Source organism: Rattus norvegicus, chromosome 5 (genome assembly GCF_021556685.1).
Source record: "Rattus norvegicus strain SHRSP/BbbUtx chromosome 5, alternate assembly SHRSP_T2T, whole genome shotgun sequence".
NCBI classification, from domain to species: domain Eukaryota; kingdom Metazoa; phylum Chordata; class Mammalia; order Rodentia; family Muridae; genus Rattus; species Rattus norvegicus.
Genome location: NC_141538.1, coordinates 121,503,131 through 121,519,822, shown reverse-complemented (window position 1 = coordinate 121,519,822; position 16,692 = coordinate 121,503,131). Strand labels below are relative to the sequence as shown.

Sequence of the window (16,692 nt, the reverse complement as noted above, 5' to 3'; positions counted from 1 at the left end):
CAACCATCTGTAATGGGATCCAATGCTCTCTTCTGATGTGTCTGAAGACGACAGGACACTCATATAAATAAAATAAATCTAAGAAAAAAAAGGACACGGTGTGGCCTTGTTAGAGAAAGTGTGTTTCTACGAGTGGGCTTTGAAGTGTCAGATGTTCAAGCCAGGCCTAGTGACTCTCCCTGCTGCCGGTTGATTGTGATGTAGAACTCTCAGCTACCACTCCAGCCCCCGTGTCTGCCTACAGGCTGCCTTCCTTCCTGCCATTAAACCTCTGAACTGTAAGCCATCCCACTTAAATGTTTTCCTTTATAAGAGTTGCTGTGGTCACGGTGTCTCTTCAAAGCAATTAAACCCTAACTAAGACAGATGCCTATAGGCTGATCTAATTTAGATAGTCTCTTGTAGGTGTGCTTGGAGGCTTGCCTTTTAGGTTATGCTAGATCCCTCCAAGCTAACAATTAACACAACCACAGTCTATCATAAGAAAGCTTTTCTTTGCCAGTATTTTGAAATTATCATTTGGGGCTGTATATTCTGCTATAATAAGAGTTACTATATATTATGCTTCACTAATTTTGATATAGCAGACTTTTTAAGCTCTGCAATCTGCTCTGGGTTTAACATCTTTGTGTCTATATTTGGAGACCTTTGCTTTTCCAGAGAACAAAGGATAGGTGTGACTTTTGCCTTAGCAGTAAACGTCACCTTAAAGATTTGGAAGTGTAACGCTTGCTGATGGATCTTCCTGAGTTTCTCCCACCAGGATCACTGCAAGAAAGCGCTTCTTTTCCGATTCACAGCCACAATATTCTGATGTGAAAACCATCTCATTTTTATTTTAAACTTTATTCTTTTGATTTAGAATTACTTGCATCTTAAACCTAAATGATGCATGGTTTTAGAGAGCTGAAGGACTTTGAAAGGGTTAGTCTTCAAAGTGGGGAAGAACCAAGAATAGCCTCAAGTGCTATGCCCAGACTCACTCATTAAGGTTCGGAACATATATTTACCCAAACGAGTACCGTCTCCTTGACAAACGTCTATTAAAGGTCTGCTAAGTTCTACACAATAGATATATAAAGACACTGGGTACAGGAATAACACAATAAGTGTCCTGACTGATAAGGGTCAGGCCTCACTGGGAGAGAATCATATAATGATTATAATCAAGTGCCATTAACGAGTGTGCAAACAGGACTCCAGGGCAGCCCTGGGAAGCAGCCATCTCAGTGACACCAACGATGCTACATTTGCCTTTCCCAGCGGCTGGTTCCCTATTGACTTCAAAATCCACACAAATTATTCTAAATGAACTATTGTTTGAAGCCAAGTCTGGTGAATAAATCACCTCTTTCTCTCTCTCTCTCTCTTTCTCTCTCTCTCTCTCTCTCTCTCTCTCTCTCTCTCACACACACACACACACACACACACACACTTTCTCTCTCTCTCCCTCCCTCCCTCCCTCCCTTCCTCCCTGCTGTGACGACAACAGTTATTCAGGTTTCATATTATTCAGGTTTCAGATCAACAATCCTTTCCTGTTACTTTTGTTCAACTGTTTTCAGAGAATTTGGAAAAAGTAACCGTCCACTGATTATACATTTAAGACAGAATTGACACACACAGAGAGAGAGAGACAGAGAGAGAGAGAGAGGAGACTTGGGAATTCCAGCCTTTAAGATTCCGAAGAGGCCCTTTCACCACAGGGTTTAAAGCTGTCTCTAAATTGTAGCTTCTACAGAAAAATAAGGAGCATGCTAATCTGAACTCTTCATGGAGTGTAATTATCAAGCTGCAACGGATTACCAATATCCAGGGGTCATTATCACAATCTACATAATTACCTTGGGCTTAAAATAGAGGCTATGTGTTCATTCAGCCTTTTTTTTTTTTTTTTTTTTTTGGTCTTTTTTTCGGAGCTGGGGACCGAACCCAGGGCCTTGTGCTTCCTAGGCAAGCGCTCTACCACTGAGCTAAATCCCCAGCCCCCCCTTTTTTTTAAATGAGTGGTTGAATTGTTTGTCTTTAAAGCTTTGCAACTGGAGAAATTCTCAAAGAGGTGTAATAAACCTTACTACTTCTAATAAAAAACAATCTCTTGTATCCAAACATTATAATCCTATATATGATAATATAGATTAAAATAAGTTAAGTAGCGCTGGGGAAGTAGCTTAGTTGGTAGAGGGCTTATCTAGCTGCAGAAAGCCTTGGGTACAATCATCAGTACTGTATAAACCAGGTGTCAAGGTGTACAGCCATAACCACACCACTCAGGAGGAGAATAAAAGTTGAAGATTATCCTTGACTGCACTGTGAGTTTGAGGCCATTGTGGGAACACAATAGACTGCTGGGTGATGGTGGGAAAGATAAAAAGAGAGAGAGGTGGGGGGGAGAAAAGGGGAAAGTTAAGTGTTTTAATTATAATAGCATTACATTTGACGATTCCACACTACATATTGGCTGTCTACAATGTACCAGACATAGCACTGGACAGGGCACTGGATTTGATTTTTATTCCAAAGCGGATTTCTCCCTAGAGTAAGTAATTACATCTCAGGATTTCCCAGCTTTGCTTGGTTAATGCTTTTAATAAAGTGCTCAGTGGCTCAGGCTATGGCTTGATTTTGACTTGGGGAGATCATCCTAAGAAGTCAGGTCTTCTCACCCAAGGGGTTTTGTGTGTGAGTTGAGGTTAGTCCCTGGACAGGACATACAGAGCACTAAAGGTATCATCAGAAGCACCAAGGTGAGGCATTTAAGGTTCCAACTGTAAAACTGATTGTTTTAAGTGAACAGCTCAAGGAGTTCAAAGAAAACAGGAATATGGGGACTTTCCGGCAGAGAAATGGCCCAATAAGTTTAGCTTGTTGAAAATCAATTCAGAATGCAACGGTGGGAATTAGTGTATGATGTGCTAGGATTCTTGTGAGACCGAGTGAAAAGATTTCACTGAAGTTCCTACTGGGAAGAATAACGCCAGAGAACCATGGGTCTAGACACTTTATGTAGGTTATCCGAGCCTTTATTCTCTCTCTCTTTAACAGTATAGTGTTTGAACCCTGTAACTGACCTGTCAGAGAGCTAAAATGTACCTTTTTGCCAATGAGGAATGCCAGACAGGGAAGGATGGATACATTTTCAAGGACACAGCTTGGGAGCCACCAGGCTCCAGTGTAAAGTCATCTACTTTTAGGACTCAGATATATAATTGAGAAGCTGTAGCCACAGAAAAGGTTTCCTGAGATGGGCACAATAGAGTTAAGTCCTACAGACCCAAGAGAGGCAAGATCCAAGTCCAGTGACCTCAGCGCAGTTTTGTGTTACTGGAAGAACTACTTAAAGCATGAGAAAAGGCCAGATGTGGTAATACATCTGTCATTCCAGCATTTGGGCTGCTGAGAGGTTTTTTCTTTTAAACTATATTTATTTATTTCAGTGTGTGTGTGTGTGTGTGTGTGTGTGTGTGTGTGTGTGTGTGTGTGTGTGTTTCGATGCCACAGAATACATGTAGAGGTCAGAGGACAATCTATGGCAGCCAGTTCTCTCCTACTATGTAGGACTCAGAAACTGAACTCAGGTGGTCAAGCTTGGCACCAAGCGTCTTTACCCACTACACAATCATGGACCATGAGAGGATATTTAAATGTGCTAAAACTCAGCCACTTGGCTCTAAATACACAGACGTCCGTTACTAAAGGCCTTTGGGAAGATTCGCCAAGGGAATAAGCACACATACACTTATGCTAAGGAATGTCTCTTATGTTTTACACTCGTGGCAACACACTCAGTTGTCGGCAGAGAATGGCATTACTGTTCTGACTTGAGATGGGAAGGGTGCTACAAGGAAAAGAAGAACCAGTTCAGGTAGCAAAGACTCCAAGCTCAACTTAGGCATCTGAGTTTCAGCTAATGCTGGTCACAGGACACGCACTTGCAGAAGACAGTTTAGAAGGTGTGAGCTAAAACAATTATAGCCAAAGATCACTAAGGCTGCGTGCACCATACATTGAAAAAGAAGTTCAGGGGTTGGGGATTTAGCTCAGTGGTAGAGCACTTGCCTAGCAAGTGCAAGGCCCTGGGTTCGGTCCCCAGCTCCGAAAAAAAAAAAAAAAAGAAAGAAAGAAAAAAGAAAAAAGAAAGAATGAAAAAGAAGTTCAAGAGGAAACAGAACTTCGTTGAACCCAAGGTCCAGAAAGGATAGAGACCCGGAAGTGTTGTGCTCTTCGCTCAGGCTCTGTTTGTACCCTGTGAGACCATCTTCTGAGACAGAACAAGTTTGAACCTTGTGAGACCATCTTCTGAGACAGAGCAGGTGAAAACGGAAAGATACTAGGCAAAAGTAACTGGACTTCACAATGCTTTGAGCCAGTGTTCTGCTTGCCTTTCCGGGAGTCTTTACAGAATTGGTAGCCATCTTGGATCACCAACTGAACCAGCTTTCACATAGTGGACCTCTGTCCTCCTGGTATGCGTCCCTTTGTGGCTCACAATCAGAGCAGCTACGATGGTCTATCAGAACCCTCTCAAAGCTGGACTCAATGACGTTCTTTTGTGTCAGGCTGCAGGGCTCACAGGCTTATGAGACCCCACTTCTCCCTCAAGAGATATAATTGATTAACAGTTGCTAGGGGAGGGAGGCCTCTAAAGAGGTGTAGCACTTGAAGTTTGTCTGACTTCCTGTAGGTAGCCCTTCACCCATGCTTTTGTAAATAACACGTTAAACCGCTCCAATCACCAAACTGGCTTCAGTGTCGTGTGCCTTCATCCTCTCTCTGAGGTGAATTGTCTCCCTGGGAAACCTCGCTGCAAAATTAGCACTTGCTGCTCTCCTGCATCCCATGACATATCAGCTATGAAAATAGAGAAGTAAACATAAATACTCGGAAAAGGAAAAAAGACCCGACATGAACTATGAAAATGTAGCTTTAGAGAAGCCAACGAAGCAAATTATCTCTATATTTTGGCAATGATATTCCTTGAGACACACCCCAAAGTGTGAGAATGGACTGGCCTTGAATTTTCAGTTCTTTACCCAGCCTCCCGAAGGCTGGGACTACCTTATCCCATGGTATGTGCCACCATGCTTGTCTCTGACCATTCTTTTAAATTGTCATATCTCTGCCTTCAGACTCACTAATGCCAACTGTAACATTAAACCAGTTAACTAAACCCATGCACACGAAACTAGAAAGGAAATGTATGCAAGCCCTTATACATATATATAATATGTAATATATTATATATATTTACTGACATGCAATAACTATATATATTTATGAGGTACAGTGTAATGACTCGATACCTGTAAATATTATATAAGAATCAAATCACACCGATTCTTTGTGGTGAGAACACTCTTTGGAGGTATGCATTATTGTTACATGGTCACTCTGCTGTGCATCAGAACACTGAAATCTAAGCATCCTATCCAATTGAGTGTCCTTGCTTATTACCCACCGTGCTTCTTGGCAGCCTCCCATTCCATTGCGCATCTGGCCTTGCAACCTTGGCTTCTTTTCTTTCTGCTTCCGTACTTCCATTCGCTTGTGGAAGTGTTACTCAGATCTCTGTCCAAGAGAGCATGCTCTATGAAGTGTTGTTGGCTAGCAACCTCTGACCAGCAGCAGTCCTCCAGATCTGCACATTCATACTCAGACTGTTCCCTCCCCACCCCACCCACTCTGTTCCCAGCAACGTCTGAATACAGTGCACAGGGTATTTCTGCCAGAAGCAATGTTCCTCTAACGGGCAATCTTTGCCAATTGCCCAGCCAAGGCTTTCTCAGAGTGCCATGCAGCCTTGGCTCTTCCTCCCCTCCCCTCCCCTCCCCTCCCCTCCCCTTCCCTCTCCTCTCCCCCTCTCTTCTCCCCCCTCCTCTCCTGTCCTCCTCTCCTCTCCTCTCCCCCTTTCCTCTCCCCCTTTCCTCTCCCCCTCTCATCTCTCCCTCTCCTTTCCTGTCCTCTCCTCTCCCCTTCCCTTCCACTCTCCTCTACTCTACTCTCCCTTTCCCCTACTCTTCAAGTCCCCTCCCCTCCCCTCCCCTTCCCTCCCCTCCCCTCCCCTTCCCTCTCCTCTTAAAGCTTCTGATCTGGTTTGTGGTGTGCCTTCCTCCTCTGCCTGCTGTCTTCGTCTTTGCCTTCACCCATGCTTTCTTCATAACATCTTTTACACATCTGATTTGGGTTTGGATGTCTACTCCTCAAAGGCTACAAACAGACACAGTTAGGGGAAAACAACAACAAAAGCACAGCAAAAACAAAACAAAACAAAACAAACAAAACAACAAATTGGGAAAAATAAAACTAGATAGTAAAACTCGATGTGAAACCTTCTCATTAGATTCCACAGTGGGGAACAGATCCCTGGCATGAGGCTGACACCCTGTTGCGAGTCATTTAACTGCTGGTAACTTGTAACAACCTGGAAGGTATTTGGAAATCCTATTGCAGAGGATTGGGGTTTGGATCCTAACACCTACATAGTGGCTCACAACTACCTGTAGCTCTAGTTCTAGGACATCTGATGCCCTCTTCTGGCCTCAGTAGGCTCCTGCACATACATAGGGCACATAAGTGCACACAAGCGTGTACCTATAAACATAAAAATAAAAAATATAAATGCAGCTTTGGGGTTGAGGAGATGACTGAGTGGTTAAATGCTCTTGCTGCTCTTCCAGATGACCCAAGTTTGATTCTTAGCGCCCACATCATGCAGTTCACAATCACCTGTAACTCCAGTTCCTGTGAACTGCTATATGCCTCTTCTAGCCTCTGTGGGAACCCACACACATGGCCTACATTCACATGGACATATACACATAAATAATAAAGTTTGAAATGTTTTTTTAAAAGAATACCAGGGTTGGGGATTTAGCTCAGTGGTAGAGAGCTTGCCTAGCAAGCGCAAGGCCCTGGGTTCGGTCCTCAGCTCTCGGGAAAAAAAAAAAGAATACCTATGTTGGCTTTTAAATGGTGTGTGTGTGTGTGTGTGTGTGTGTGTGTGTGTGTGTGTGTGCAGTATACAACTGTGTACATGTATGTGAGCACATGCATGTTGGAGCCCAGATGTTGATGTTGGGTAGCTTCTTCACATGCTTTCTAGCTTGTGTCGTGAGACAGGGTCTCACTGTTTCTGGAGCTCACTGATCTGACAAGACTGACTGGCCAGGGAGATCTAGGAATCCTCATGTGTCCACCTCTCCAGAGCTGGAATCAGGGGCACATGCTACCATAGCCAGCTTTTCACAGGGTGCTGGTGATCAGTGCTACATGCCCTACATGATCACATGCCTACATGACCAATTCTCAGCCTATCGAACCATCTCCCCAGCCCCTACGTTTACTTTTTAAAGATTTATGTATGTATTATGAGTAAGTATACCACATACATGCATGCTGTGACTGATCTTCATGGGGGTCATAAAGGGACACTGGATTCCTTGAGACTGAATTTGAGTCACGTGTGAGCTGTCATGTGGATGTTGGGTACCGGGTCCTCTGTAAGAGCAGCAAGTGTTCTTAACTGCTAAATCATCTCTCTACCCCCCACCCCCACCTTATTTCAGTCTGGGGACCAAACCCATGTTAGACATGTGCTCTGCTTCTGAGTCACAGTCCGAGTTTTACGTCAAAGTTCTGCGGTGCAAATCCCTACAGAGAGATGAGGAATAGGGATGACGAGGCAGCAAAAGCAAAGCGTGAGAGGCAGACAGCCTAGTTGTTCTGGAGCATCTTTTGGGATTACAGGATTTACCACTGGTGGTAAGGACACCACCACATTTTCCCTCGGGATGGGGTGATATCAACTGTATTATGTCTCCTGTGTGCCCAGGAGAATGATGGCCTATGATGGGTGGAGGAAAATTCTGGAGCTGTTATGGTAGGTAGCAAAGAAGAAATCTCTAATGGAGTCCACAAGCAATGTCAGAAAGTCTCCAGAAGCTTATGTCCTTGCAGGGGATAGGCCATTCTCCAAGGCCATTTAATAAGAGCTGGTGAGAGGAGCGCTAACATCACAGTGGTGGCTCTCCTTGTGGTCCAGGAATGACATTGTCACAGAGCCAGAGGGATGGCGAAACCCTCAAATGATAGAAGCCTGGCATCGATGATTAGCACTCAGAAGCAGGGCACATTTCTGTAACTACCAAGAGATGTAGGGTGGTTAATAGAATCCGGTTTCGGGGTTGGGATTAGCTCAGTGGTAGAGCGCTTGCCTAGCAAGCACAAGGCCCTGGGTTCGGTCCCCAGCTCAAAAAAAAAAAAAAAAAAAAAGAATCCAGCGTTCCCAGTTGGGGGGGGGGGATAGAAGGGCAGGCACTGAGTGAGCTCATTGTTTAACACCTGTAACCAGAAACAAGCAGGAGAAGCAGGAGGAGGAAGTTGACTCCTCAATAAAAGTCAAGGACTCATTGTCCAGTTTCTGCGTGTGAGGACACTGACCCAGGAGGCAGTGACTAAACAGTGATCATGTCCACAAAATGAAGACTCCTGAAACTTCATGGCAAGTATTAATGGTCAAAAGCCTCGTTCTTGTACCAGAAGGGTGTTCAGGAAGAACCACTCACGGTGAGGGAGAGCATTGGACAACTGTCTGAGCTGATATTGGTACCTGAAGACCTAAGATGTCCTCCCGGTCCTCAGTTAGGGTTGGGATTTGGACCTAAAAGATGCACAGTTTGGCTAACGCCCAATTTACAGATGCTTTGCTGTCCAGGAGTCCAGCTGGTGGCCATTACACCCTTTGGGAGTAAAAGATTCACTCTCTATGTAGACCCTCAGTTAGTACTGTAAGGAGAATCCATTTGTGAAGGACAAGAGATAGCATCTGCAACTGTGACTTCTTGAACCAAGACAGTGACTAAAAAAATAGTATCCAGTCCCAGAAATGATGTCAGACACTGTGGTGGTTCCTGTGATGAGTTCATGATTAGCTTTGCTGGGCTGCAGTGCCCAGACACTCAGTCAAATATTATTCTGGTGTTTCTATGAAGGCCCTTTAATGTGATTTATATCTAAGCAGGGACCTTTTAGTAAGGCAGACTGCCCTGCATAGTGTGGCAGCCTCATCGCATCGTCTGGAAGCTTAAACAGAGCAGGAAACCCATTTCCCCAGCCGGAAGGATGTTGCCCATAGATTCCTAACACCATCTGCAATATCTGTTCCTCCTGGCTTACCAGCAGACTATCTTTGTACCTGAACTAGTCTCTAGCCTTCCTCTCTCATCAGATTTTACACTTACCAAATTTCCATAGTCTTATGAGTTAAAGCCAAATCTCTCTCTCTCTCTCTCTCTCTCTCTCTCTCTCTCTCTCTCTCTCTCTCTCTCTGTTTGTTCCACCTCTCCCTTCCACCCCTCCCCGGTGGATGGTTTGTCTGAGAAACCCTAACTAAAACAACCACCATTAGAGATCTTAAGATTGTTTGGATGGCAGTTCCTGTCCTATCTCTGCTGAAGTCACCAATTTGTCAAATGGATTCTAGAGACTGACCATAGGTTTCTATGAACTCAACCAAGTAGCAGCTCCAGTCATAATTGTGCCAGAAATGATAGTGATGGGAAAATATATATCTTCACCCTGTAACACTATATAGTAATTGGTTTGGGAATTACCTTTTCACTTGGAGGAGAGGAATTTGTAATCACACAGAATGGAGAACAAAACTCACAGTTTTGAACTCTGGGCTTCACTATTCTTTAAAAGCGTTGGGTTTCTTCAATATTTATGTATGTATGTATGTATGTATGTATGTATGTATGTATGTATGTATGTATTATTTTAGTGTGCATGTGTGGAAGTCAGAGGACAACTTTCAGGAATTGGCTCTCTTCTACATGTGGGTTCTGGGGACTGAACTCAGGTTGTCAATCTTGGCACCATGTGTCCATATCTGCTGAGACGCCTTGCCAGCCTCATGGTAATCCTTTACCCTTAGTCATGATATATCTTGAAGATCCCTACCATTCCACTGACCCAACACACAGTAATAGGGCATTAATTTAGGAGGTCTCGAGAGGGTTTCTTAATACCAGATGTTGGAGGAAGCCACATGAGCTCCAGGAGTTGAAGGTAAAACCTGCATGGAATGCAGGACCTGCCACCTCAGTCAAGTTTCTATAATTTCAGTGACTAGGGCCAGGCAAGAATACCTTCAGAAGTAAAGACAATTTGTCTCGTCTAGTTCCTGCTAGTAGAAACAAGAGAGCAGGTGATGTAGCAGACATCTGGTTTGGGAACACCCCACTGACCAACCACACTCAGCATTGCTATGGATGCAACTTTATCCTGTAGACAGTCAGCACTGAGTAGGAACTACAGGACAAGAGCTCTGAGGGGCCAGGCTGCAGCCCCAACGCTACAACCCTGACAACCTCATAAGGAGATTAGCAAAAAAAAGCATGGCTAGACATACATAGAAATAAATATGAAGTTTGAGAATTGTTTGTTTGATTGGGTGGTTGTTGTAGTTGTGGTGGTGGGTGGTGGTGGATGGCGGTGGTGGTGATAGGTGATGGTGGTAGTGGTGGTGGTGGTGGTGATGGTGGGTGGTGGGGGGTGGTGGTGGGTGGTGGGTGGTGGGTGGTGGTGGTGGTGGGTGGTGGTGGTGGTGGTGATGGTGGGTGGTGGTGGTGGTGGTTGTGGTGGTGGTGGTGGTGGTGGTAGTGGAGGTGATGGTGGTGGTGATGGTGGTGGTGGTGATGGTGGTGGTGGTGGGTGGTGGTGGTGGTGGTGGTGGAGGTGATGGTGGTGGTGATGGTGGTGGTGGTGGTGATGGTGGTGGTGGTTGTGGTGGTGGTGGTGGTTGTGGTGGTGATGGTGGTGGTGGTGGTGGTGGTGGTGGTTTGTCTTACACACCAATACCCACCATCCTTCTACTTTGGGAAGGCACAAAAACTTCAAATAATCACAGTCATGAAACCTAACCTTCTGTCATCGAATGACCGTGATGACAGAGATGGCATCTTCTTGTGGGTTCTGTATATATGAGCACCTATCCCAGGTTCATCTCTGCCAATCTATCAGTACTAGAAACTGATATGGAGACCTGAAAGTAGACGTTCTTCAAAAGCACACAAAGTGATTTGCTGTTATAAATTCTGTCCTGGAAAGGTTGGTGGCTCATCTTACAGGCTTATACATTTATTCTAAGAGGAATTTTTTTTTCTACATGTCCTTCCTCCAGGGTTCATAGAATGTTTGGCTCATAGGTATGGCCTTGGGGCCAGTTTCCATTTAAAGTGAAAGGCTCTTGACTGGAGCTCTCCCTGATTCCTCGCCATCCTGTAGAAGCCAGCATAATAAAGTATTGTGATGTATTGTTGAAGGCAACTGAAATGCCAGCTCAAAAGCAATCCTCCAAAGGACAAGGTGACACCATTTAGGGGTATTGCAAATACATGAGATCAGAGACCTCTATGTGGCTCTGTTTCTCCAAGTGAAAAGAGACATAATGTCAGAGACCAAGGGCAGTGAAGCTGTACTTATGATAACTCCCAAGAACCTTCTAGGGGTCGTTTTTTGCTTCTTGTACCCAAACTCTGAGCTCAGGGAGACTGTAGTCTTTAGTCCCAAAGTAGCATGGTTGGGTCTGGTGACAGATGTTGTACTTAATTATGAGTTATGGCTGTGACCTGAGTGTTTTGGTATTTCGTATTCTTCAATATGTGGTAGAGTTGTTATTTACACCACAGCAATATATCCAGAATGGAAGGAAAAAGCAGGGTTCTATGTATGCATGATGAGAACCTGGGCACCTCGGTGCATGGCGGTCTAGTTATGTCCATGAGAAGCTATCTTGCTTTGGGGAGGTATGGTTGCTAAGGAATCAGATTCTCTCAGAAATGCAGTGTGGGATCCTACTAGTGTGTAGGCTACTGGGGTCAGTTGAAGTGATAGTGGAGAGTGAGAGGAATCTTCATGGGGCAGTAGAGAAAGGAGACAATAATTTCCAGCTATTGTTCTGAGGTCAGCAATAGCATCCAGGGATACTCTTTGTCCTATGGACCTCTTTAAAGTGTCCTTTCAGGAAAAGAGGCTCACAGGAGTCATGGAGGAGTTGCTCCCTAACAGTTGCTACCAGGGAAATGCATCTGTGGAACACAATAGAAAATCTCAGAGGTCTTTGGATGTGTCTCTGAGCTCTCCCATTCAAAGATCCTGCTGGCTGAGCATGCCTGGCCAGTTTTTACTCTGACCCGCTATCAAAGTCATGCACAGCCATGTTGTGCCTAGCCAATGACTTGAGCAGTGAGGATCCTAGAGCCAGTTCATCCTCCTAGTGCCTGGCTGTTCCTCCACTGCAGAAGTCATTTGGCCTTGCTGTGCTGTTGTTTAGAAGTCTATCTACGAGGTCCCTCTTTTCCCCTCTCCTTTCCTAGGGTCAGGACTATACTGTGTGTCTCCTTCTATCTCTCCCTTGTTTTTGTGGGTACCCCTTTCCATGAAGTTCTTGGCCCTCAGTCTTTAATTGGTCTCTTTCTTCCTGAAGGGCTGACCTGAGGGAAACCATCTTTCAAATTTTGACACTGACGTTTTGGCAGTTGTTGATCCACACTCATTCATTCTTCACCTGTTCTACCACCTCAGACAACGCCCATCAGCTTTATCCCTTTAGTTAGCACTGAGACTCTGGCTCATTTCCTGACTATATGAGTCTGTGCTGAAGTATGGCAGCCGAGGAGTACCCATTTTAGATCTGTTAGCTGAGTCTCAGTGGCAATCTCAGCATTAATTGGTAGTGAATTATAGTCTTTGGGCAACTGTAGCATTGAAGGAAAGCTAGCAATTGACACCTATCATCAATGCATAAATTATCCAAACTAATAGGCAATTAAAGAAACCTACTAAGTAAGCATCCGGTGTTAGACTTTCTTATTGCAATGAGTAAATACCTAAAAGAATCAACCTAAAGGGGAGAGTTACTCACCTGACTCACAGTTTTAGTCCACAGGTCTTCTTATCTCCAGTGATTCTCAGCCCACTGTAAGGCATAACATCATGACAGCAAGAGCATGTGGCAGAGGCTACCTAACTCATGGTTCATAGAAAGCAGAGGTGATTGAGAGGACCATGGACAAGATATTTGCCACCAAGGACATGTCCCCAATGTCCTCCAGGTAGGCCTCACCTCCTAAAGTTTTCAGATCAGCCACAGTAGCCCCAGCATCTGTAGGCCAATCCCTCATAAGCCTTTGGGAACACCTCACATCCAAACCATAACATTTGATGTTGGCCCTTTTGAAAGGCTCATGCCCTTTTTACGATGGAAGATGTGTTTAGTCTGAGTCCCCAAAGCCTTAATAGTTCCAACATTGCTTAAAAGTCCTGGCTCAAAGTCTCCTCTGAAACAAACTATTAGCTGTGAGCTCCTATAAAGTAAAAAGCTAAATGCCACCCAAAAGCAGTAGAATAAACACTCTTATTTGAAAAGAGAGGAATCAGTAGGGGCAGGATGGTAAAAAGGAAGGTTTAAACAAAAGCAAGCCCCAAATCCATCAAAGCAAACATTACCTTCTGCAGCTCTATGTCCAACGCTGAAGCCATATGGTGTAATGTGACCGCTAGGGTGCTTGGGTAACCTTGCCACTTGCACCCCACTGGATCTTTCTGTTGGCCTGGCTTTTCTTGTCCCCCCCGCAGCTTTCTCCTTAAGATCTTCCATCTCCGATTTCCCTGGCTCTATGTTGAAGTTAAGGCTATGCCCTCACAGCTTCATATGTCACCCTCAGAGACAGCCTGGAGGGACCCACATCCTGTAGCACATTTCTGGATCTCCCTTTTGAAATCTGACAAAGCCTCTATGTCCCTGGTTTTACATAATCCCAAGAACTGTCATCACATTCAGTGGCAGCAGCCTGCTCACACCCCCAGGTCACAGCCACTGGCTTCTCCATGTCTGGGCAGTTGAGAATGGCAAAGAAAACCCTAGTAAAGCAACTTCTTCCTAGGCAGATGTGGGGAAGCAAAGTGCTGTCTTCCTCTTCACAGAAGGTTCCCACATTTGAACCTGCGATGGGTGAAGTCTAGCCAGTCCCTGGGATGTTCTCATCTCCCTGGGTATCTTTCTTGTTCTCCTGAAGAAAATTCCTTGGCCTCATTTTATTGGCCTTTGTCTCTTTAACAGTCACATCCTCTTTTCTTTATCTTTTTATAGACAAGGTCTCTTGTGTGGCTCAGGCTGACCTGGAACTCCTTGTGCAGCTGAAGATGAACTTGAAATTCTGATCCTCCTACCTTCTAATCCTGAGTGCTGGGATTGAAGGTGTAGACCACGATATCCCAATCCAGTTTACAAAGTACTGAGGATTGGACCCAGGGCCTCACATGTACTGAACAAGCAAAGTTTCTAGCAAAGTTACACCTACAGTGGTCAGGTTTCACATTTTAAAAGTCGATCTGAGATCCTGTTAGATGGTTCAGTGGGGAAAGGTGCTTGACACCAAGTCTAATGACTTGAGTTCCATTCTGAGGACTCTCTTGATAGTAGGACTTCCACATGTGCTCTCTCTCTCTCTCTCTCTCTCTCTCTCTCTCTCTCTCTCTCTCTCTCACACACACACACACACACACACACACACACAGAGAGAGAGAGAGAGAGAGAGAGAGAGAGAGAGAGAGAGAGAGAGAGAGAGGCAGACATAGATAATTCCTTCTCTTAGGGAGATGTAAATGACATCTGTTTCCTCCTACAGTCCCAATGGCAAACCAAGGTGGACTCCACCAAACTTCACTCTGGGAAACCAATGAGTTTATCAAGCTTATTTACAGGACAATGGGTGATGGGCTGTGGATGACTCTAAAGCAGCCACACTAGAAGGACTGCACCTGGAATATGTGATGGATGAGCCCTCCATGGCTGTGTAGATGTTTTCTCCTTTTATCTTTTCCCACTTATATCTTTTTAGCCCTTCCCAGAGAAGTCTAGGCTCTATGCAATTAGGGAAGAATTTCATACAGCTGGTTGAGAAGGGTGGCTGGATACTCAGATGAAGGTCCTTTATGGTCCCCTCCTTCCGAGAGGGAAGACCAACAGTCAACAAATCCCAGCTGTGCTGATCTTTGGCAAGCTGGTTCAGGCAAACTCCTAAAGATGACAACAGTTTGACTTAGAGGAAAATCCTGTTTTACTAACATATGGGGCTGGAAAGATGGCTTAGTGGTAAGAGCACTTGCTTTGACCCAAGTTTGGTTCCCAGTACCCATGTTGAGCAGCTGACAACTGTCTTCAGAGTTAGCTATAGGTTCAAATACTTCCTTCTGGTTTCCATGGATACCTGCATAGAAGTGGTCATACCTACACAGAGACATATAATGTTTAAAATTAAAGTCTTTAAAATTAGCCAACAAATATCTTTCACAGATTCTACATTTATATCCCCTCTCAACCAACTTGGAGATAAGTTTTTGACATAATTTCTCCCGTCCCTTCCCAAATATATTGCTGGATCCATCATCCTAGGATTCTCCCATTAAGTCTTGCAGACTCATTACCATCTGAGCTGCTCCCTCAGAAGGCACTCTCCTCCAAACTGCCTCTGTTTTTAGCTAATTTGGCATGTCTTCATCCTTCCATGCGCGTGTTCTCGCCAGCTTTCCCCACTTCTTCTTTGGTTTTGATATTTCATTACTTCTGCTTTTGTGCTCAGCTGACCGTTTTGCGGGCAGCGGTTTGATTTTATTCACCTGGTAACAGAAACCCAAGCTTTGAAGTCAGATGCCCCTAGAATAGTTTTCGCATGAGCACAAGTCTTTCTTTGATACACTTTCAGGCTGCTGAATGTATTTCTAATGCAGAAAAAGACTTCAAGGCTGAGTATGACAAAGAAGGCTTCAGTGAGTTGGGTAATGTAACTTCCATGCATCCTGTTGAAACTCTCGCAGGTGCCATTGGAACCTGTGTCTCTCAGGCAGACACACACACGTTACAGTATAACTATTTTCTTCATATTCATTCACAAAACCCAACCAAGTTTCTGTTGGATTGAGTCTAAGAGGCTAACTCAATAGAAGCATGTTATAATCACTCCTTTATGAGCACCTTAAAGCACTAGATGCTTGACAGAGAGTAAGCCAGCTCCACCGGGTCCTTCTGCCTTCAGGCAGGATGTGCACAAACAGGGCAGACCGGATGACAAGCTGATAAACTCAGCCTAGACTTTAACAATGGGTAGTCAGGAATTCCTTCTTTAAATATAGCAATCTTTTTGTTGTAGTAGCTCAAGTGAATTTTACAGTAAGTATGATATAGAAGTTAAAAGTGCCAAGTGTGTATATTTTCTACAGCCAGTGAAGATATATGTTCCAACTATTTATTTCTTATAAAATTTCATGCAAATGACCATTTTCTATTTTTGTTGGAACAGAACTGATTTATTCAGCATTTATCAATCTCAAATCAGCACTTGGCAATTTTTTATTATCTATCACTTGAAAGTCACCACAGACTCACAGCTCCTTTGACAGGCTCAATATCTTCTGATTACTTCGGTCAGTTCTTGTAAAAACCGAGTTTGTTTTGTGTATGTGTGTGCACCTACGTGAGTTTATGTTCATCACGCATATTCAGGAGCTGCTGAGGCTGGACGAGGATATCAAGTGACCATGAACTGGAGTTACAGGGGACTGATGGCTTCCATGTGAATAATGGGAACTGAACTCCAGAGCGCTGCAAAACTTCGAAGCACTCGAAACCTC

The 16,692-nt window shown here is 44.4% G+C and overlaps 1 long non-coding RNA gene across 1 annotated transcript; it reads right to left on the bottom strand.

Annotated features, from left to right (window-relative positions):
- Window positions 1–3,745: 3,745 nt before the first annotated feature.
- On the bottom strand, window positions 3,746–5,648 carry LOC148005944 (uncharacterized). The gene is made up of 2 exons (XR_015620382.1): window positions 5,459–5,648; window positions 3,746–4,851 (listed from the first exon to the last, which is right to left on the bottom strand). It is a non-coding gene; the product is annotated as an uncharacterized LOC148005944 (long non-coding RNA).
- Window positions 5,649–16,692: the final 11,044 nt, after the last annotated feature.